Consider the following 25834-nt stretch of genomic DNA (forward strand, 5'->3'; position numbering starts at 1 on the left):
TGAACAATAGTTGTTCAATAGATTGAACAGCAGTTGCTCAATAGATTGAACAACAGTTGTTCAATTCAATGAACAACAAAACAACCCAAAAAAGAAAAGAATTGTTGTTCAATAGATTGACCAAAAGATGTTCAATATACTGAACAACAACTGTTCAATAGACTGAATAGCAGCTATTCAATAGACTGAACAAAAACCGTTCAATAGACTGAACAACGGGTGTTCAATAGACTGAACAACAACTGTTCAATAGACTGAACAGAAGCTGTTCAATAGACTAAACAACAGTTGTTTAATTAACTAAACAACAAAACGACGGAAAGAAAGAAAGTGTTGTTCAATAGATTGAACAATAGTTGTTCAATGGACTAAACAATAGCTATTCAATTGACTGAACAACAACTGTTCAATTAACTGAACAGTAAAACACCGAAAAGAAAGAAAGTGTTGTTCAATAGATTTAACAACAGTTGTTCAACTAACTGAACAACAAAACAATGAAAAGAAAGAAAGTGTTGTTCAATTGGATTGAATAATGGCTGTTCAATAGATTGAACAACAACTGTTCAATTAACTGAACAACAAAACGATGAAAAGAAAGAATGTGTTATTTAATATATTGAACAACAGCTATTCAATAGATTGAACAGTAGTTGTTCAATTAATTGAACGAAAAAAAGATGAAAAGAAAGAAAGTGTTTTTCAATTCAATTGAACAGCAGCTATTCAATATATTGAACAACAGTCATTCAATTAACTGAACAACAAAACAAGAAGAGAAAAAGAAAAATAGAAAATCAAATCGAATCAGCAACCAAATTTACATATTTTACAGAGAAGAAATAAAATTTATAAAGATGAAGCTACCGAAGGATTTCCTTCTTCATCTAAAATTTTCATGCTGAGGTCCTCACGTAACTGCTGATAGAAAGATTCTCTAGTAAGTGGTTTTTGGTAGAGGCACACCTGATGCCGGTCTACTTTAAATGAACAACCAAACGCATTAATGGTGGCCACCATAAGTGTGCCATTGTCGTTTACTTGCTTTATTTCATAGGGACCTAACCATCTAGTCTACAGGTTGCCAGGGAAGTCTTCAAACCTGGAATGATAAAGAAGTGCCCAATCGCCCTCATGAAATGTCTTTTTCTTAATCAGGGCCTCATGCCATTTGGCTCTTTACTGTTAAATAAGCGTTGTATGTTGTAGAGTGAGTAGCTGAATTTCATCTAATTCATTCATTTGTTGTAACCTATTAACCTGGGCTTCGGTTAAATCCAGTCCCACTTCCTAGCCTGTCCTTAGTGTTTGTATTTCAAAATCTATGGGAAAAATGGGTTCCTTACCAAATACCAATTGATACGAAGAGTATCCAGTAGTGTTTCTCCAAGTTGTACGATATGCCCACAATGCCTCTGGAAGTCGAGCAGTCCATTCTCATCGATGTGATGAGACAGTCTTTGTTAGAATAGCTTCAATAACTTTGTTGGTGCTCTCCACCTACCTATTCGCCCGTGGGTGATACAGAGAAGTAATTTTGTGTGTGATGTCATGATTTTTCAATGTAGAAGCAATCTTGTGACCCATGAATTGTACCCCCCCATTAGTAATTACTTCTCTGGGTAAGCCATACTGTACAAAAATTTTGAAAAGAAAATTAATAATGGTTTCCTCTGTTTCTCTTGGTAACGCTACAACTTCCACCCACTTAGTTACGTAATATGTTGCAACCAATATATACGATTTTTGGTTGGATGGTGGTTCGAACGGCCCAATGAAATCTAATGCCCAACACTCAAAGGGTTCTATCACCAGTTGTGGATGCAGGGGAATTTCATCAGATTATCTAGGGAGGCCCATCCTTTCGCAACTATCACATTCCTGTACAAATTTCTTAGCATCTTTAAAAATAGTGGGCTAGTAGTAGCCCATCTATAAAATTTTATGTCCGTTTCTACGATCTGAAAATTGTCCACCACAAGGTCCATCATGGCAGGCTTTTAAGATATCAGAAATTTGGTCCTCCCTGATGCACCTATGGATATGCATATCAGATACCGTGTGGAAAAGGTATCCTCCAATCGAGGAGAAATGAGTGCTATGTAGCACAATTAATTTCCTTTCTCTAGGTGTCAAATGTTTCGGCAATTTTCCTAGTGCTAAGTAATTCGCTACATCTACATACCATGGCGTTTTTACAGCCAGAACAAACAAATGTTCATCTGAGAACCAATCCCCTACTGCCATTTTATAGTCTGTTCTTGGCACTACGGAGAGGAAGCCTGCCATGAGGTTCTCATTCCCTGGTTGATCCCTTATATTTATGTCAAATTCCTACAAAAGTAGTAACCAATGAGTCACTCTTCCATTTGTAATTGGTTTATTGGCTAAATACTTAATGGGAGAGTGATCAGTATACAGAAATACATGGTATCCAGTTATGTAGTGTCTAAATTTGTTGATAGCATAAATAACAGCTAGAAACTTGTTTTCTATTATCATGTAATTGAACTCGGCAGGAGTTAGGTTTTTACTGATGTAATATATAGCATAGAGTTTCTTGTCTTTTTCTTAGCCAAGAACAACTCTGATAGCTGTATTGGATGCGTCTAATGAAATCTGCAAAGGTATATCCCAATTCGAGCCTCGTAATATTGGTGTCGTTGATACTAATTGTTTCAGATCTGTGAAGGTAGTGTCACATTTATTAGTCCATATAAAATCAACATTTCTTATCAAGGCATATAAAGGTGTAACAATTTGCAAAAAGTTCCATATAAATCTATGATAATATCTAGCAAATCCCAAAAAAATACGTACCTCTGTTTGAGTGCAGGGAGTAGCTAATAAGAGGATTACATGTATCTTTGTTGGATCTACCTGAATTCCAGCTGCTGAAATGTTGTGACCTAGGATCAGGCCCTCTATCATCATCATATGACACTTCTCATGACTTAAGCATAACTTAGTAGCAATCCACCGTTCTAGGACTTTCTCCAATGTTTGTAATGCCTGATCAAAGGCATCTCCATAGCATGTGAAACCATCCATGTACACCTCAAATCCTTCATTTATGAAGTCTACAAAAATACTAAGTATGGCTCTTTGGAATGTAGCAGGTGCATTTCACAATCCGAAAGGCAATACCCTATAAGAAAATGTTCCCAAAGGGTAGGTGAAAGTAGTTTTATCTTGGTCTTCAGGGGCAATTTGAATTTCATTGTAGCCACTGAAGCCATCCAGGAAAGAGAAGAATTTCTTTCCTACTAGTGTATTTAGGACCTGGTCGATAAATGGAAGGGGAAAATGTTCTTTTTGCATTGTTTTGTTGAGTTCTCTATAGTCAACACATATCTGCCATTTTCCATTCCTTTTGGGGAAAACTACTAATGGAGAAACCCATTTACTATCAGATATAGGATAAGTAAAATTCACATCTAACAATTTTTGAAGCTATTCTTTCACAATATCCTTTAGATGAGGACTTAATCTATGTTGTGTCTGTCGAATGGGTCTTGCATATTTTTCAATGTAGATGTGATGCATGCATAACTGAGGGTCAATCCCTTTCATGTTTGGGTAGTCCCATGCAAAACCCCCTGTATGTTTCCTAAGCACATGGATAAGCTTCTGTTGCTGGTCATTACTCTGATTACTGTTAATGTTCAAGATTTTCCCTTGCTCGATTTCAATAGCCTTGTTATTATAGACAGTGGTTGTTGGTATTGGTTGGTCATTAATCTCTCTCAAGGAATATTCTTCAATCTCATTGTGAAGGACTACTTCAATCATGTGACATCTCAAATTAGACACTGCAGGAGGGTGATTGATAAAGGTGTTAATGACATCATCTTATGTTTGATTTTTGAATTCAAGTGCTTCTACCACAGTCAATGGTGAATGAATAGTTTCTTTTAAATATGTTGTTAGTTGTTTCCTAGTCTTTATAATGGTCAAGCTTGGCTGTGCAGGAGGGTATAAAGCTAGATTATTAATAGCATTCGCTCTGGTTATGGTCATACTGCCTGTTCAACAGCGTATATAAGCATTGGCTGTTGCTAACCAAGGCCTTTCGAGTATTAAGTGATGTCCATCTAGCCAATTTCTAGCGTTAATAATAAAAAAATATGCCAGATATTCCCAAGAGTCCACAAAAACCATCACAACTTGTAATGTTGCTTCTGGCCTAATGACTAAACGGTTAGCTAGTTCCAGCAAGGTAGTGGTTGGTTCAAAGGTTGTGATGCCAAGCACTTCGCAAGTTTCTGTTGTAAGAATGTTAACGGCTGCCCCTAAGTCAACTAAATCATTGGTAAAAGAGAAACCATTTATTTGGACTGTGACAATGGGATTCCCCAGGTCTTCATATTTTACAGGTGTCTCTTTCCCTAGTAATAAACTAGAAGAAGTTTCGATGCAATGGACAATTGGTGTTATTTTTGTTTTCCTCACAGACTTCTTTGCGCACAATTCTTTAATGGTTTTAGCATATATCGAAATATCTTTAATGGCCTGGAGGAGGGGTAATTTTATACAGATATTTTTGAGTTCACCCAGAAGATCAAAGTTAGGATATTCAATTGGTCGAGGTATTATCAATTTTCCTATGAATGGGGGAGAAGTAATTATAATTTGCTCCAGATCTTTCTGCCTAACTGTATCTTCTCCCTATTTTATTTGCTGGTCATGTACAGTCGAAGGCTTATCTGGGTGCCTTTCTTTAACATCAGGTTGCAGATTTTTGTCCTCAGCTAGAGCAATTACGCATCCAGATCTTGAATTAAGTTCATTACATTCTCCCAACTCAACTTCAGGGTGCAGAATCTCAATAATTTGTACTGACCAGATCGGTCTATTATTAGGATTTGGGTTGGGTTGAGGTGGGAGTTGTAGTCATATATTAGGTTGAGGACTTTGTTTCAATGTGTAAGGTGTTGGTAAGGTTGGTTGAGGAAGAGGAACTATCCCCATAGGCTGGTTTGCGGATTGTTGCCAATTTGGTTGTCAGTTCTAATTTTGTGAGGTAGAAGGAGACTATTGACAGGAATAGGGGGTGTTCTACCAAAATGGTGGAGGGTAAGAGGAATTTGGCCAATTATTATTTGGATTTGATGTGCTGGGCCACGATGGCATAAAAAATGTTTGAGGTGGCCAAGTAGAGAAAGGTGGCTAGTTCTGCCATGTTGCTCTTGAATACTATTGAAAATTAAATTGTGAAGAAGGAAAGAATGAAGATGTTTATGTAGGCATCCCTGTCAAATGTGTTTTCCATTGATGACACTGGTTCAGCAGATATATTGGTTCCACTTCCTCTTCTTCTTCCTTGAAAACTTCTTTTAAGCCAGGAAGTGATGGACGACTTTCCGTAGCATGATTGTTAGAGAAAATGGCACATGTTTGTATCGTATCTAACAGACATTCTTTACGATTTTGTTTCTTTCTGCAATGTGGACAAGAAATAGCCAGATTATGTTCTACTTCGGCCTACTTTTGGTTGGCTTGTATGCTATCCAATTGTGTCCTCAGGGTCCCCAAGATATCAGTCTTGAAATCTTCTAGCAGATTTCCAATTTCAACTCATGTAATGCTTCCCCCTGAGGCTTTACTGTCTCTGGTGATCACATCACGTCTAGTTGGTTTCAACTTTCTCCTACCTCTGGAACACCTCATGCACAATTTTATAATATTTTCATAATCTTCTTGATAAATATCACCATTCCCCATTAGATTTAGTGTTTGTACCCATTGGTCTTTCATCCCTTTTATCATCGTAGTTTTAAGAACTTCAAGAGGAAAATTTTCATAAGGAGATATTTGCAGATTATATTGAAAACATTCTACATATTCTTTAAGAGTCCCATTAGTCTTAGCTACCATTTGAAAGATTTCATCCTTCAGTTCTCTAGTTCGGCAACAATCTTGGTATTTTCTTAGAAAGGTTGTTTTCATTTGGTCCCAGTGATTAATGGTACCTCCACCAAGCTCCATAAACCAACTTAGAGTTCTTCCCTTCAGAGTAGAGGGGAACAACTTTAGCTTCTAAGAATCGGTAGTGCAATCATATCCCCTACATAAAACATTGAATTCGTAAAGGAATGCATCAAGACCCTCTGAAGTTAGCCCATGAAAGATAGGAATATTTTGTAATGGAATAGCTTTCATGGGAGCATTGATAGTTGTATAAAAAATAGGGTATTGTAATGTAGAGGTCTGAGGCTATTGCTGATTATTAGCCATTTGATAAAAAATATGCCAATATTCTTCAGGAATTTCCGGAGTTGGAGATTTTTTCCTAGGGAATTAAGAAGAGACTTTTAGAATGATTTTAAGAGCACTACCTTGGTTCGGAATACTAGGTGTCCACTATTCAACTACTACTTTAGGGTATTTTGGTTCTAATGATTAAATCTTTTCAGCACTACCTGTTTCTCCTTGTCCTTCAAAGAGGTTGCAAGAATTCCATTCTTGTAAAAGGTTAAGCTGTAAGTTTTCAGTGTTCTGAAAACTATGTTCAGTCCTTTAGGCTTACTGTGAATCTCAGCGTCGGCTATAGATGGTGATCCTATGGCCTGAAGGGCTACAGTAGGATTTCTTGTAGAAACGGTTCGAGGTCCTACTAATGATTGAGACTCAGCTTTCCTAATGATTTCGTCAATGAAGGTTGATCTTCCAAGGGGAACCAATTCATTATATTTTTAGGATCTGGGTGGAGGAATAATATGTTTTTCTACTCTTTTCTTCTTAGTCATTCATACAAAAATACAAACATTTATTTCTACTTTAATTCCTACGCAATTTTGCTGAAAAGCAGGAAAAGGAGCAAGAACTTTACTTGCTCGTATGCAGGCTTATACCTTCCATTTTTAATACCCAATTCTTTCAGAGAAATCAAATATCAAACATCTATTTTTACTTCAAATCCTACGCAATTGTGATGAAAAGCGAGCAAGGTAGCAAGCACTCTACTTGTTCATACGCAGGTTCTTCCCTTCCATTTTTAATACCCAATTCTTTCATGGCAAACAATTATGAAAAACACATCACCTTCTATGAAATGGAAACACTCTCCTCCGCAATGGCGCCAAAATGTTGGGTGCATATAAGGTGCCTTTTAGAACTCCTAAATGCCTCACATTAATTATCGACCTCGGTAAGTCTTTTTGTTTCAAGATTGTACACAATATGTGCAAGTGATGGAAATCATTATATCTACAGAGAGTAATGCTTTAAGCTATCTTATTGATTTCAATACAAGAGTAAACGAATCAAACCATAACTATCAAACTTGAAACTTAAAGTAAATTAACTTATTCAAACATCAAAACTCAATCTTAATAAACAACTCTAATTGCAATTACATTAACCGAGTGCACCATAGCGATAACAAAGCTCTTTCAGCTAAATCTAAACTTCTGCATAAATGTAATACACCTAATCTAACCAATAACATTGGCTTTTAATTAACAAGAAATGATTCTTACTTAATAATTAAATCATTCTACGACATAAATAAATGAAGCCAATCAACAAAAATAAGAATTAATGCAGTGAATACCCAAATTCAACACTGGTGAAAGTAACTCGATTGTAAATCTATAAATCAAAGTAATTAAACTTGCAGTAAAAGAAAGGTAAAACTATAAAACATGGAACAATAGTGAAATCTGCCAGTGACTGGGCCCAAGCTACTAGTGATTACTACTTAATTACTTCAGAATATTGCAAATAAATAGCAACACAAATTATATATTTTTCATCAAATCCAAATGTCATTACAACACGATGTATCCTTTAGAATAACACTCTATATATTAAAATTACAATTGAAGTAAAAGAAAGAAGAGTTGTTCTACTCTATTCGTTTTTCCCCTCTTATAGTCAAAGAGAAAATGGGATAACCACGATTCCTCAGGATCAAGGGATCCTGAGGAGTTCACAAGAAAATACTATTATCATACAGTCTTCCATTTTGCACTGATTCTCCTGATTCTCTTCTCAACTTGCCTGCACAAGACGTGCTCTTTTCTCCTTGTTTTGCCTTTTTTGTTAAATAGTTTGAATATCAGTCGTTCCATTCGCTAATCTTTACATAAAAAGCAACGAAAGTTAGTTTTGATAGCGAAATCGCATCGAAAGTAGTTTTGTTCACTTTCTATCGAAATTCTATCAAAACCTTATTACGTCATGGCACAAATGCATAAAAGGGAGGAAAAATATAGTGTAATCAAGAGTAATTTATACCTGTTGCACGACCCAACAATGGGGACAACATGGGAACAACAATAACAATAAGGGGATACAATCACAATAATAATAAGGGAATGGATAGGTATTCTAGGGACCTAACATGACCCTCTCCTTCAAAATGTGTTTTTCTCAATGTTTGAGTAGTTCTAGATGCTTTTGTAAGAAATTCTCATCCTGCGATATGGAACCTTTAGTAGGAAAGTTCTTCCACTTGATGAGATACTCTGAAACTGATCAATTCCATAGTTGTCGAGATCTTGTTTTAGTGACTGCTTCAGGCGCCAGTATGATTTTTCATTCCTCGTCAAGTTCTGGCAATATTTTTTGTACTAGGAGCTTGCCACCTATAACCTTCTTTAAGCATGAGACATGGAAAACTAGGTGCACTCCGGAAGATGTAGGAAGTTCCAACTTGTATGCCATAGTGCCAATATTTTGCAACACATTTTATAGACCATAATACTTTGGTGATAGTTTATTATCCTTCTTAGCTAGCTTGCGGGGAATTTTTTTGTATTGTTGTAGTCGTAGAAATACCTAGTCATCTACATCAAAACTTCTTTCGCTGTGATGTTGATATTATTGTTTCTTCATTCTCTTATGTGCCAAAGTCATGTTATCCTTTAAGAGTTGCAGAACTTTCTTTTGATGCTCGATGTCATCTTCCACTGCTTGAACCTTAGAATTTTCTCTTAAATAGGATGTGGTGGATGGTGGATGATATCCATAAAGTGCCATAAATGGGGTCATTTTTGTTGCAGTATGGAAGGAAGTGTTATACCACCATTCAACCAGAGGCAACCATTTGACCCGTTGTGTTTGTTTATCAAATACAAAGCAACGAAGATATCCTTGCAATTTTTTTTCACTATCTCAGTTTTCCCATCAGATTGAGGATGACAAGATGAGCTATTAGCTAAATGAGTACCGAGACAAGAAAGTAATTTTTTCCAAGAAATTCCAGTGAAAATAGGATCTCTGTCTCTTACAATAACCTGTGGGTTTTCATGTAGCTTTTGAATTGTTTTCAGAAATGCAGTAGTAATTGTACCAGCTTTAAATGGATGAGATAATGCACAAAACTGTGCATGCTTGGTAATTTTATCAAGTACCACCATGACGACACTCTTCCCTTCGGACTTGGGTAAACTTGTGATAAAATCCATTGAAACCTCCTCCCAACATTGACTTTTAATGGATAAAGGTTATAATAGATCTAGGGTCTTAATTGTCTCAACTTTATTTTTTGGCAGACCAAACATTTCGCCACAAAATTTTGAATATGATATGTAATGACATCCCAAAAAAATTCCTTCTTAACCTTGTGGTAAGTTCTTTAAAATACTAAATGTTATCCTAAGGGACAGGTTTGCAATTGTAGAAGAATCTTTTGTTTGAGTTGGGAATTCTTACAAAGGTATAAGTGATCTTTGTACCATAATGAATCATTTTTCCAGCTAAATGTATTAGATGTATTGGGATCTTGTTGCAGCTCTTGAATGAGTTCCCACACTCTTCACCATGCTTTAATTCATCCCTTGCTTCATTTATCCCATCTGGTTGGACAATATAAATGGCACAAAGCAATGCTTCGACATCTTCATCCTTTCTTGATAGCACATCTGCAACAACATTTTGCTTCCCTTTCTTATAGATGACTTCAAAGTCATAATCCAACATCTTCGTGACCAACTTGTGCTGCTCTTCTAAAGATAATATTTGTTCTAAAAAGTATTTAAGACTATCACGATCCATTTTTACCTTGAAGTGTCTTCCTATAAGGTAAGATCGCCTTTTCTTAAGTGCGTGTAGTATTCCCAACATTTCCTTCTCATAAATAGCTTTGTGTAAATACTTTCCTTTGATTGGACAAATTTCAAAAGAAATGGGTCTTTCTTCTTGCATTAAAACATAACCATTTCCATTTCTTGAGGCATCACATTCCACAACAAAGTTTTGTGTGAAGTCTAGTATAGCTAATACCAATGCTTGGCATGTTGCCTATTTAATATGTTCAAAGGAAATTCTAAGTTTCAAACTATGTCAACCCAAGAAATCCTCACAGATGAATTATGGATGTGGGGATTTTTCACTCCTTAATTACCTTAATTTTGCTTATAATTGTTTCTCCACCAATAGTTTGAGCACTCTATCAACATGTCGAACATGATGCTTCCAAGACTTGTTGTAGATTAGTATATCATCAAAAAATAGTAACAAAAATTTTCTAAGGAAGGATTTGAAAATGGAGGTCATCAAACCTTGAAATGTAGAAGGTGTATCGGTAAGGCCAAAAGGCATGACCAAAATTTCATAATGACCCTCATGAGATAAAAATGATGTTTGCGGAATGTCTTCAGTCTTCATTCTGATTTGATGATATCCTTAATGAAGGTCCAACTTGGTGAAGTAAATTCCTCCATGAAATGCATCCAATAATTCATCAATGACATGAATGGGAAATGTGTCTTTAATAGTGAGCTTCTTGATCTCCCTATAATCCAGACACGTGCATCATGATCCATCCTTCTTGTACACCAATGCTACCAGAGTAGAGAAATAACTTTGAGTAGGTTGAATTATACCAGCGTCTAGCATTTCTGCCACCATATATTCAATTTCACTCTTTTGGGCATAGGGATATTTGTAAAGTCTGATGTTTGGATGAACACTTCCTGGAATCAAATGAATAGCATGATCACGATCATGAATAGGTGGGAGGCATTTCATGGTCTCAAATACCTTGAAATTATTGTCCAAGACTTTTTGGAGATTTGGAGAAATAGATGATTTTGATGTGTGAACCTCTAGTGAACATAATTGTGCAATTATGCCATGTTGTTCTTTCTTTAGAAGCATTGTCATACCATTAGAGCTGATTATCCTTCCCGGTTTCCCTGTGATACCCCTTAAGTCAACTTCCTTTCCTTCTAAGCAAAATTGAAGAAAAGTTCTTGAAAATTAAAATCTATTGTACCCAAATATTGTAGCCATTGGACTCTAAGTACAACATCATCACCACCCATTGTAATGGAAAGCATTGGAATATTCAAGGAATATTCTCCCATGGATAGCTTGATGTTATGTCACTTTCTAGAGAAATGTATGGTTCCTCCATTTGAAGCCATCACCTGACACTTTGGTGTTGTATATAGGAAGCAATCCAATTCCTTCGCCATATTACAATGAATAAAATTATGGGTACTTCCTGAATCAATCAACACTATTACCTTTTTCTTCTTCATATGTCCTTCTATCTTGACAGTTTGAGGAGTGGTAATTCTGGCCAATGCATTACAAGATATGGTCGGATTAATTTCTTCTTTGTCTACTATGTATCCTCTTCTTTTGATGTTTCTTGTTCCTTTTCTTCTTCCTATTCACAATATATTTAAAATAATTTCTTATCAACACACTTATGACCTTTAGTGTATTTGCTATCACAACTGTAACAAAGTATTTTTTCTTCCAATTTTTGTGGTGTCAACCTTGTGGGTTGTGGAAGGCTAGGGGAAACAAAACTTCCATATTTATAGCTGTGATTGGTAGGCTTTCTTGTTGCCATAATTTTTCTTTCAATTTTTCTTGCCAACCCAAATGGCTTCTCGAATGAATCAAGTTCCCAAAGGTGCACCTCACATTGGATGCTATCCTTTAAAGTCCCTATGAACACACCAATACTATGCTACCCTAGAATACCTTTTACCCTTATATTCAATTTTTTGAAGTCCTTAATGTGCTCCACCATTGAACCCTTTCGCTTGAGATTTATCAATTTCCTAAAAATGTGTTGCTTTTTGTATCCTCATAGTGTGCTATCATTTCTTCGATCAAAATTTCCCAAGTGACAATTTCTTTACTAGAGCAAAGCCATTGATACCATACAAACTAATTGGGTTCCAAATATATAGTCACAATGCATACCTTTTGTGTGTTTTTCACATTGTGGAGACCGAAATATTGCTCCATCTGTAGTATCCACGTTACGGGATCCTTGCCATCAAACTTTATCATATCGATATTTGGAATATGGTGGGTCTTCAACCCAATGTTAGAGTCTATGAAATGATGACTAACATTTATTTTATTCTCATTGTGACTTTCCTCTACTACCTTTTTGCCATTAGGAAGCATTTATGGTAGCAACTTTTCCAAACCTCCTTTCAAACCTTCCATGTCTTTCTTCAAATCTTTAATGCTTACTTCTAAACCATCCATATTAGATTCTACACCATCCATCTTAGCTTCCATGCCATTCATCTTAGCTTCCACACCTTTCTTTAAACCATCCATCATGCCATCCATCTTAGCTTCCATGCCTTTCTTTAAACCATCCATCATAGCTTCTGTTACTTTTTGTGAGAGTGAAATTTGTTGCATGTGGTTTCATACTTTTGATATATCATGTTGTATTTCTTCCTCTTCTTCATGATTCATGCTAGAGATTTCCGGTTGCTTACTAAGTGTTTCAATTTTCTTTCTTTGGGTCATCAAATAATGACAATTATTCTTCCCTGTACCTTTTGAATTCCTTCAAAATATTTTTTCAAACCAAACTTATGGAAAATTTTAAAAAGACTACACACCTTGTTTTGCTTTGTAGGAAATGGATATTGAATTTGTTGTATCTCTATAAATTCAGATCATGAAGGTTTGACATTTCGTCCCGAGGTAGCCCTATGATTCCTCTTTCCAACCCTGCAAGTCTGATCAATATTGGATTCTCCAAGGAAGATTTATTCCAATATCCCACGATGACCTCATTATATATTGGTTCAGTAGAGTAAAATTGTATGAACTACCACGTGGCATTGTTTTTACCTTCGTACCTAGAAATGATACAAAGCAAACTACAATCCATATAATTTTTGTATCATTTTATGAAATTTCAATCAGATGCTCACAGAGAAAGTTATGACAATTTTACCTAGATCACTTGTTCGAGATACAGTTCTGGAGCCTGCAAAAATATAGTGATACATGATCTGAAATTCCTACCTGAGGTTAATGAAGATTTCGGCTCGAATGGGTTTTGCTTTCAACTTCTCAAAATTCGTAGAAACAAAATTATAGGAAAACTTCCATGATAACTTGTTTGAAGCACTGAAACCCTAGAATCAAAAGCTCTGATACCAAATGTTATGTAACCAATTCACAAAATAGAATAAAAGATGGATAAATGATTTCAAACTCAACCTCTTCAATGGGAAAACCTCCTTTACATTACACAAATGAACAATTCTTCGATGATACAAATGACAAGACCTCCTTTGTATATATAGGAGTCTAAGGGGTCACAATATATGAGAGCCAACCTAACAATAATAATGTAAAGGAACAGGATAACAATAGTGGGCTTCTATGGAGAACAATAATAACAATATGGGGACAACATGGGCACAACAATAACAATAAGGGGCTACAATGACAATAAAAATAAGGGAATACACTAGTATTAGAGGGACCTATCAAATTTTTTTTCCCAATCATATATGAATGTATTTCACACACCATGAAGCTTGAAAATTTCTTTCATAGAGACTTTTGACATTTATGGGACTTTATAGGTTGTCTAAACATTAATGAACTGGGAAGGTCTAAAAAAATTATCCACAACTACAATAATATAATCGTGTTGTCTCCTTATTCGTGGTAATGCAGTAATGAAATATAATGATATTACCTTACACTTCCTATATCATACAAGAAGGGAGTTCAATAATCCAACTAGGTGTTTGTGTCCTATTATCAGCAGCTAACATTTCCAGAATCTTTCCATGTATTAAAAACTTTCTTTTTCATCCTAGACTATAAGATATATCTTGAAACAATAGTAATAATTTTCTAATATCCTCTATAAGTTTTCATGGTCTTTTGTTGTATTCATCTAATATTAATCTTTTAATTTCACCCACATTTGCAATATAAAGAATGCCTTTGTACACCAATAGTCAATTTTAATTACTTGCATAACTCGGTTTCTTTCTTTCATCAACCTCGTCCCTTATATTTTCATGAGTTTGATTATAAATTTTGTCTTTTGTTGTTGGAATTTAAATCTATCCATTAAATTATGCTTAAGTTTTTCTCACTATTACCTCACATATTTTCTTTAAACTTCACCTTAGTCCATCTACCACCTCTTTTTCCTTCCCATTTATGTGCTTAATGTCAATATCATATTTTCTCAAGAACACCATCTACTTAGCCTACCTAGAATTCATGTTCGGTTGGTTGAAAAATTATTTTAAACTTATATGACTTGTTATTAACATGAGACTATTACTTATTAAGTAATGTCTCCACATATTAAGGGCATGGGTGAAAACTTCCAATTGGAGGTCTATATTGCATAATTTATTTCATGTTATTTTAGTTTATGGGACTCAGTAGCCACTGCATGTCCTTCTTGCATGAGTACACTTCCAAGACCTTCCAAGCAAGTGTTAGTACATATATTAAAATCTTCATCAAGGTTTTTATTTTCATCACATGGGAAACAAAAGAAGATGGTCCAATTTCTCAAAAAAAATCCTCATATTTTTTTGTCCATACAAATTTTAATCCTTTTTTGGATAAGGAGGTTGTACAGTACACTAACCTAGAAAATCCTTCCATAAATTTTCAATAATAACCAATAGTTCCTGTAAACAAATTTACATTTGTCAAATATTTTTCAATTTACCAATCAAAAATTTCATTTACCTTTTTGGCATCCATTGCTATCCTCTCTATTGAGACTACATTCCCAAAATATTGTATCTTGTCCTGGTAAAATTCACTCTTGCCAAATTTAGCATGTAATTTATGTTAACTCAAGGCCTATAACACTATCTTTAGATGTTTCTTACATTCTTCCAGGGTCTTTGAATATACAAAATATCTTCTATAAAAATCCATACAAACTTTTCCAGAATTTTTTGAACACATTGTTCATCAAATGCATGAAGGTACCAAGTAGATTTTTAAGTTCGAAACGTAATACTATAAATTCATTTTTTCCATACTGTGTTCAAAATTTTATCTTTGGTTTTTCTTCATCTTTAATTCATAGCAGATGGTGTTAATTTTTGAAACTACAGTCAAATTCCAGCTTTGATAGCTTAAACCATTGAGGTGATGATTGCATTAGATTTTGATTTTCGAGAGGACCAAAATTGACCTAAAGGTCACCAAATTTGATTAAGAATAAGTTGAGTTATAAATTATTTTATTCACACATGTATTAGGGAATGGGTCTGCCTTGACCACATGAGTAACTACTTGGGTTAGTTTTAACCCCAAGTGACCCTTTAGGAAATCCTATAAATAGAATAGACCTCAAGATCATTTTGACACATATTCTCTTCTCTTTTCTCTTAGTTCACACAGGTTCGATGGAAGGAGTTCACTCAAGGGTCCAAAATCATAGGTGAAAGGTTTAATCCGGGTTAGGGTCTTATGGATCTCGGTCACTGGCACAAAGCATGGAATTCTTATCCATGGTCATTGGCACATAACCCTATGAGCGTGACTATATACCATTGGATGTTGGCACAAAGGATTATGGGAGTGACTCGGGGTTCAGAGGAAGATGAAAAGGTTCCCGTCCTCGGTCGGTTCCATAGAGTGGTCCTGGGAATGACCATGACATCAGGGTCACTAGCATAACAATATTGAGGGAGTGACTCTAGGTTTTAGCAGTATTATGCCATGGTTGTAGACATGAAGGCTTCCTAAGGGTGAGTCTTCAATCATGATTTCATGAATACAATATTCGAGAGAGTGACCCAAGAGTTTTGGCCGCACACAATAGTTTGTATGAGAGTGACCCGAGTTCAGATCTAGGGTTTGACATCTTGGCTTCAGTTGACTTCAGTGGTCAGGTATATTTGGGTTTCTCTCTAATGTTATACAGATCTATAGATATGTAGATCTTATTTTTTAGTTTCCACTACAAACATATGAATTGGGTTCATTGTCAGTAACAACAGTATTCAACAATATTTAACACAACAAAAGTTATATATAAAAATTAACATTAGTTTGTGACAACACATTACAATCATCAGTATGAGGAATCTGATTCCTATCATGATTAGATTTGTTTCATTATTGTTTTTCCGCATGGATAAAGTTATGGATCATTGTACTCTTATTTGTTACATCATTTGATGATGATCTAAGAAGAAGAATATATGCAAGGGTTTTCCCCATTGTCGTTTTTTCCCATGTCTCGGACCAATCTTGGTGTCTCTATGTGTGTGCATGCTTTCTTCTACTGTTCCTTTTATATTCCACTACATTGATGATGATGGTGACATTGTTCCTTTCTATGTAATTGAATATTGTAATGTGTAATGGCGTATATCTAAATAATGTAAAGATGATATGGGGTGAACTTAATGTATTTATGATGAAATGAAACTATCATAGTAAAGAACAATGTCCCTCTATAGAAACATTAACATAGTATCTGAGATGGGCTAAAGAAAAGTCATGGAGATCACCTTGATGATGACACCTTTGAAGGAGGTAATAAGAGGATGGTAGAGACTTAAAAGAATTATAGGTTTTGAATAAAACCCTAGGAATCTTGATGACTAAGATTTGGAAATAATATGAGATATGGATCCTAGCTAGCCAATCGAAAGATTCTCAAGGATTTGTGGGAGATTGGAAGAAGCCCTAGATAGGATAATCCTTAGCAAATCTAGTTGGATACTTGAAGACAACATTGGTATATGGACCATGGAAATTGATGACTCTTGAAGATTGGTTTAAGAGGGAGAGGATCACGTCTCATTAAAAGATAAGTATTTCTTGACTTATGATGCTTCTTACCTGTTAGGCTTATAGATTTTATGATTATGATTAATCCTTGTACTTCCTGCATAAGTATTTGAGTATATGGATGTCTCTAACCTCCTTGATGAGATGTGATGAGTAGGTCCTTCTTGAGGATCATTTTGAGATGTAGATCTGGACCAAGATAAAGAGGTACTTGATGAAAATAGGACAAAGTGCTTCAAGTTGCCTATGTCTAATAATTAGGTGCTCCGGTATTTGAATACCACAAGGTATGCATGGTATGTTTTAGCTACTGACTCAGTAAGCCCTAAGGTATGATGAGAATGTCTATTTATTTATTAGCTCATACATGCATATGCAAGTGAATTCGATCTATGTTTCCTATGATGAAAAGTCACACCTAGTGTTAAACTTTTTTGATCTTATTGAATTCTATAAGGCTATCTAATGTCAATACATTGATACACTTGATATTTGGCTAACTGTTGGATATATTGATCCTATAAAGAATGCTAGCACCTTGGTTCTATAAAATTAAGCTCTTGATACTTGTCATGATGGATTTCATATAGAAGGATAGTTCATTGACTCATATACATGAGTCGACTAGTAATTCTTGTGAAAATCATGATGAAAGCATATGGAAAGTGTGATTGACACTCTTGTTGTTTTGATAAATTTTTCTTGAGTGACCTAATTTTATCTCATTGATCATGAAGTGCAGGTGAGAGGTATAAGTGTAAGATTGATATTCCAGACATCTTACTACCTATGCTCTTGTAATGATGACATATGGTTAAACTAAATTTCCTAACTTGATGGAGTGACTTGATTGAAAGATCTATTGTGTTCATAATATTTGAGATCTATATGCTTCTTTGAGTCAAATCGTTGATGAAATATTGATGTAATGATGTTGATAGTCATATGTTTATTATCTAATAGATATGATGGTACATGACTCTAGTAGAGAGAGGTTTCTTAGGTGAACGAAGATGAATGATGCAAATCCATAGTTAGAGGGAGAATCACTTCTCAAGATTCTTACCCTTATTACCATTTGTGTTATATGCTATGGAAGTATGGTTTATGTGCATCTAACAATATTGATATCTAGCAGGGTCTCAGATCTTAATATAGTACATAAATTAGGTTTTCCACTCCAGATGCAGTCATAGATCTAGGAGATCTCATCCCTAGTCACACGTATGCTAATTCCTAGACAAGCTCTAGGGAGCTAAAGTCATTTCCATGCTAACCTGAAGAGAGCGACCAGAGTTTTGGCTATTGTTGACCATGATATTAAGCTTTTTGAAGTTGTCTGAACTCTAAATCATGATTTACTTGACATATTATGGCACTTCTAATTGATTTATAGAGCTATTGAGTAAAACTGTTGCTCATATAGTGAATTATTGTGCATGTAATCAGATGGTCACCTAGAAGATATCAGTGCCACTGGTGTATTGCAGATAACATAAAGATTTTCTAGCAGTAAAAGCTTGAATGTTTTCCATAAAATCAACATATAGATTGAAGTTGTATGTGCAGGTGGCTGCGACATACATATAGGTATGTCACTATGTTTGGGCTACAAGAGGTTGCGATGATTTGGCATTTCTAGTATATAAGAAAAGTGTTTGTTCGTGGTGCTTGACAATACCATTTGAATTGATGATTGATATGTGCTTTTACTATAGATCTCTCTACGACAACAAATTTGGACTTGAGATGCTATGTAGATATATGATTTGACGATTATTGATTTTTCATGATATTGGTGCTACATGGGCATGGTGACATATGTGAGTATTCGAAGATTGGTTTTTTTATTCCTAGCACAATGGTTGAAACAATGATAGTTATGATTTAGCATGAAAACGGAATCTTCATTACTCATACTTGGTGTATGCATTTGCATCTAGTGACATGATGACTTGTATTATGATTGGGAGAATGAATTAATCATGTTCAAATTGTTAATGCATGACTTATTCACATGCTGAAGTCAAGATTTGATATGAGCTCCACCTATCCCATGGTTGAAAGTATTAATACTATGATAATGATGAATTTGATAATGGTTGTGATTTGGCTTATAAACTCTAGTGAGTTGACCTTATTGATTGATGGCATAACATTGAGTTATGTAAGGATGATTATGGTTACGTAGCAAGGCATTATGCTTAGAGAAACACAATCCAAATATGTCTAGATTTGATAGTTATCCGATGAAGTTAAGTAATGACTTCTAAGTTATGGGTTTGATATTGATTATGGTTTTGGTATTATATCCTAATGATCTACTTCTGGAAGGTGATGATTCTCTCATGATCTAATCAGACTTATATGGCTTATGAATCTCTAAATAATGTATCATGGCATGATGAATCGATTTCTAGAATTTGGGAAAGAAATTCCATACCGAAAAGCTATTGGAAAATGTTTTGAATAATGAAAATGAAAATCCTTGGATACTCTGATTTGAAGTTCAAGATGTTGTTGAAATTGTCATGGCATCAAATGGTTGAAGCATTGATGTTCTCTTTTGAAAATCCATTTTTATATGTATTATGTGCATAGAACCTTAATGAATTCATGAGTGCGTTTCTTCACACACATGTAGTGGAAGCATTGAAATATTTGTATGAGGTATTCTATTTTGGGAATGAGATAATTATCCTATGATATGTATCTGCATAGATGAATTTCTGGTATTTGAGGTTGTTTCTGATAAGCACACTTAGATGTTGATTTAGTATGCGATCTTCCATAATGAGAGGTCCATAACATGACCGAGGTTGATCATGATGTTGCTAGCATGGCCAACTGTGAGGCACGATACAAAATATCCTTAGAGAGTTGTTTGATCATGATCTAGTTATGAAATGGATACATTGTTATGATATGACTGGAAGTAGGTCCCATATTTATGGTTGGGATGAAGATACTCTCATACAATTGAGAAAATGCAGTTGTTCGAAATAGAATTAGGCTTCTGCTTGACACCTCCTTGAGAGGGAGGATGATTATGGTATGATTTTGTGATTTATATGATTATATATGATCTTCCATGATATTTTATTTGATTTTATATATGAACAGGAAAGAACTGCTATTGATACAAGCTGTTGATGAGAGCGACATTGATCGAGAACACTGAGCCAACTCTTTCCCCCTGTTTGAGCTCCCGGGGTGAGGAATTAATGGATAAGGACTCCTACGGTTGAATGAAAACTAGATAATAGGATGTTACCCTATCCATCTCTAGACCATAGGGAGATACCCCTATCTATTACCCATAGAGTTAGAGTTGTATCTCACCCTATCTTGGTATCTATCAAGTATATCCTAGTTGGCATCATACCCATAGGACAACATTGTTGGGAGTACCACTCCTCATCTGGCCAACGCATTGAGAGTATACTTGCGGGTGTACAACCCAAGGTGATTATGATGTAGGTGTTCTACCTCATGACTATTGTGGGTCATCAATGGGAAGATTAGTATGCAATAGGAGGTGTTGAGATGACACATGGGATGAGATGACCCATGGATTGAGATGACCTGATATGATTTTGGGTTGAGGGTATATATCCCCGATGTAATTCCATGGTCTAGCATTTACTCTCTTATGTGATCTGATATCCTATTGCTCGGTATGGGTGGAAGCTATTCTCTAATGTCATTCTAGGTTAAGATGTTATCCTCAATGATATTCTCTCTTATGGAAAACATTCCACATAGCATCCTACTGATAAAGACTCCAGATAACAGCCTAATGGATAGTGGGTGGTAGCTTATGCTCCCCTCTGGTATCAAAATTATTCTTCTTCTAGGTTCGAGAATGTTCAACATATGAGCAGGAACAATAAAGAGATAAGCAGGAATAAGGGAAGGATAGATGAAGATGTACAATGATGATTTGTGATGATGGGACCCCTGAGATGGACATGGAATGATGAAGACATGAAAAATATGATCCTTTATGATATGTGATGACGCTTGAATATTCTAGAATGGAATATTGTTCAATGGACATATACTGGCAGGTGGAATTGTCCCTTATTGAGAGGGAGTGTTAATTTTGGGAACTACAATAACATTCCACCTTTTATAGCTCAAATTACCTAGATGATGATCCTATTAGATTCCTCTTTTTGAGAGGACCAGAATAGACCTAAATATCACCCAATTTGGTTAAGCGGAATTTGAGTGATGAATTATTCTATTCACACATGTATTATGGAATGGGTCGGCCATAATCACATGAGTAACTGCTTGGGTCAGTATTAACCCCAAGTGACCCCTTAGGAAATCCTATAAAAATAAGAGACCTAAACCTCATTTAGACACATGTTATGTTCTCTTTTTTCTTGGTTCACACAGGTTCGATGAAAGGAGTTCGCTCAAGGGTCCAAAAACATAGGTGAAAGGTTCTCTCTCGGTTAGGGTCTTATAGATCTCGATCGCAAGCATAGAACAGGGAATTCTAGTCCCTAGTCGCCAGCACATAAGCATATGAGAGTGACTATAGAGCCTTTGATGTTTTCATAGAGTCTTATGGGAGTGACTCTTGGTTCAAAGGCAGATTGGAAGGTTCTAATGCCAGGTCACTCGCAGAGAGTAGTCATGGGAGCGACCATGACATCAGGGTCATTCACACAACAATAGTAAATGAGTGACTCTAGGCTTAGAAGTATTATGCCATGGTCACACACATGAAGGTTTCCTAAGAGTGACTCTAAAGTCACAATTGCTTGCATATATTATTTGAGAGAGTGACCTGGGAGTTTTAGTTGCACACAGACAGTTTGGATGTGAGCGACCCGAGTTTAGATCTAGGGTTTGAGATCTTGGCTTCAGTTGACTTGAGTGATTAGGTAGATCTGGGTTTTTCTCTACTATTATATAGATCTCTAGATCTGTATATTTGATTTGTTAGTTTCCATTGCAAACATATGTATTGGGCTCATTCACAGTAACAACAATGTTTAACAATATTTGGCACAGCGAAAGAAATTTACAATAGTTGACATCATTTTGTGATAGCTCATTACAACCATTAGTTTGAGGGATCTTATTCCTAGCATGATTAGATCTGTTTCATTATTTTTTTTCAAATGGGTAAAGTTATGGATTGTTGTAATCTCTTTTGTTGCATCATTTTATGACAATCTGAGAAGAAGAAGATTTGCAAGGGTTTTCCCCATAGTGGGTTTTTCTGTGGTCTCGGACCAATCCTGGTGTCTCTATGTGTGTGCATGCTTTCTTCTACTTTTCCTTTTATATTTTGTTGCATTGATGATCATGGCGATGTTGTTTATTTTTATGTAATTGCATATGCTAATGGGTAATGTTGTATATATGAATAATGTAATGATGATATGGGGTGAACTTAATGTATTTATGATGAAATGAAACTATCATAGAAAAGAACAATATCTCCCTATATAAAAATTAATAGGTGGTAACTAGTTTTAATATATATTTTACATAATACAGTCACTCGCTTTACTTGGTCAAACAAAACATATATTCCAGGGAGCGGGTAATTATTTTTAATGGTCAACTTGCTCCGCTAATGGGAATCAGTACACAAACTAAACATCCCATCCTTTTTCTTGACAAAGAGGATTGGTGCACCATATCTTGACAGAATAGGTCCAATATATCCTTTGCGTAGAAGCTCCAATAATTCCATTTTTAGTTCCATTAGCTCCATTACACTCATTAGGTAAGGTTTCTTCAATACTAGAGATGCCCTGGTATTAGGTTAATGGAAAATTATATTTCCCTCCTAGGTGGTAAACCAAGAAAGAAAAACATCTCATAGTCTTGAATAACCTATAATTAACCCACAAACATGGCTAATTTATCCAATGAGTGGTCCTATTCTTGAATAGAAAAATGTTGACATACTTTCCTTGCATGTCTCTATAACTATAGTGCAGATTCTTGGTGCACAGAATCGGGCTTGGGTATTCCCCTTATAATATAGGTTTCTCCAATTTCTAATGTAGAAGTAACAATTTTGTTAAGGAAATTGACAATTTCCCAATGCCTCACTAGCTAGTCCATCCCCATCTTCATGTCATATGAGCTTAGTGGTAATATAGTCAAGTTAATAATAATTTGCTTTCCATTTGATATAACTACGCATGTCTTTACCCTATCAGTAACTCTTATTTTCATTCTAGTGGCCAACTGAACCAGCAATGAATTTTTCTAATTTTCATAATTTAGCCTAATAGTTTATACAACCTGAGGGATAACATAAGTCAAGCTAGTATGAGGATTTATGTCAAAATTGGCAACTGGGGCAAAAATCCATGTGGGTCATCTTATTCATGGCTGATAATATCTTTATTAGATACCTCTCATTGAGAGGTGTAGGATTGATCTAAAGATCATTTTATATTTTGATTATGGAATAATTATCAAGCCGACCAGCAACTCATGTAGGCTTAGAAGCCCAACAATCTCATCTATTCAATCATCAACATTTGTGTATAAATATAGGAGGTATTTTCCTCATTTGCAATCATCTCATCACATCTCTCTCTCTCTCTTTGGTGCGTCGCGAAATGTTGCACAGGTGCGCGGCGAAATCTTGCACAGGCGTAAGGTGAAATCTTGCACTAGTATGCGAATCTTGCACAGATTTGTGGTGAAATCTTGCACAAGTGTGTGGTGAAATCCTACACTAGTGCACGGATCTGGCACTCGTGCACGGTGAAATCTTGCGTAGGTGCACGGCAAAATCTTGCATTGGTGTGCCACGAAATCTTGCACTGGTGCACAACGAAATATTGCATTGGTGCATGGCGAAATCTTGCACTGGTGCACGGAGAACAACTCACCGGTGGAGACTTGACAAGTTCGAGCTAGGCTTTACCACCCTAGTTTAGGGCTGATCTAGGGTTCGCTATTGCTGATATAAATCAGATCTTTGTACTATTTCTCTCTGCTGAATTATTGAAGATAAACGAAGATTTTATCAAAGGGTTTCCCGATATTGGGGTTTGCCCCTAGCTAGCCACCACATCTTATGTATCTTGTCTTGGCTTGTTTTCTATCGGTAGTTTAATGTTATATCTGCACTTTACTTAATGTCGATGTGATTGCTAATCTATGGATAATAATATGAAAAAGAAGTAAATTGTTCTAAGCATAGAACATTCCATAACTTAACATGGTATCGAAGCTGAGGTGAAGACAATGCCCGAGCAAGAGCAAGAGAAATCACCAAAGAGAAGATTTGCAAGGCTATCCTAGAAGAACTATGGGGTCCTCAACACTCTTCCCTACCAAAGACAAGCTCTCTGAGAAAGCTGACTATCATGGATGGAAGATGTCTCTCGATCTAACCTTAGAAGATCAAGGAGTGTTGGACCATGTGAGAGGAAATATTGCTGAGCCTCCATCAAATGCACCCATCACTACTAGGAACAAATGGAAAACTGACGAAGTCAAAACTATGAAGATCATCTAGGACTCTATCGACAAGCACTTGGTGGCCTATGTTTCTAAGCTGAACACCTGCAAGGAAATCTATGATAGACTGGCAAGTTTATTTAAAGTTAAGGATGCAAATCAAGTTTTTTTTCTTAGAAATGGGCTGAAGAAAATTAAGAAGAGTAAAGATGAGAGTATACAAGCATACTTCTTAAGAATCACCGAGATTAGGAATGATCTCCTATCTATTGGGAAGATTATTATTGATAGGGAAATGGCACTCACAACTCTTGGAGGATTACCATCCGAACAGTACATGTTTAGGACTACTTTTCTCAACAACAATGTAATTCCTGGTTTCGAGGAATTAATGGCAAGATGCGTTCAAGAGGAAACAAGAATGGAAGAGCAAGAAATGCCCATGCCTAAAGGTCCTCTTGCTGCCTTTTCTTCGCATGCTAAGAAAAGAAAATAATTGCGGGACTAAATAAAAAACAAAGGTTGCACCTAAGGATGGAAGAAAAGGATGATGTTACATTTGCGATAAAGCAGGTCACTATGCAAGGGAGTGACCTGCTAAAAGGGACTCACACCGGGACAATGATCAAAATCCCTCTCATGGAAATCAAAGGAATGGAAAATCTAATAGCGGAGGTAAAAGGAGTGTTGAAAGTCAAGGAAGAGAACAATCATTCAAGAAGGCTAGAAATTCCAGGTATGAATCTAACACTATTGATAATAAGTAGGATGAATATTATGTACCAGCTGCTCTATCTACCTTTGTTCCTTCGGACTTGCTGGGAATTTGGCTTATTGATAGTGGTGCCTCAAGGCACTTCACTGGTTACAAAGAAGTTCTCCATAATCTGATAGAGAAAGAGACTAACCTGGATATTGTCCTTGGACATAATATGAAATATCTCGTGAAAGGTGTAGGCAAAGTCTTGCTTAAATTGAATCATGGTGATACGATCCACTTACAGGATGTATTATATGTACATGACCTTAAAAAGAACCTGGTGTCCATTTCCAAAATGGAAGACAAAGGCTACAAGGTGGCTTTCATCAATGGCAAGGTACATGCATCGAAAAATAATATTAAAGATGCCTTCACTCTTGGTTTTTGAGTTGATTCATTATATGAGGTTGGAGGAAGTATGCTAGGTGTCATGTCTTGTTACACATCTCAAGCCTTGATCGAGAAAATCGAAAAGAAGATCCAAATTTTAAGGACTGATAATGGGACTAAATATGAATCTAACGGGTTTCATGACATTTGTAAAGAGGCTGGCATTAAGAGGGAGACTACTACACCATATTCTCCTGAATAGAATGGTGT

Source organism: Pinus tabuliformis, chromosome 8, assembly GCF_031772625.1.
Source record: "Pinus tabuliformis cultivar Carrire ecotype Pingquan chromosome 8, CPIR1, whole genome shotgun sequence".
In the NCBI taxonomy this organism is placed as follows: domain Eukaryota; kingdom Viridiplantae; phylum Streptophyta; class Pinopsida; order Pinales; family Pinaceae; genus Pinus; species Pinus tabuliformis.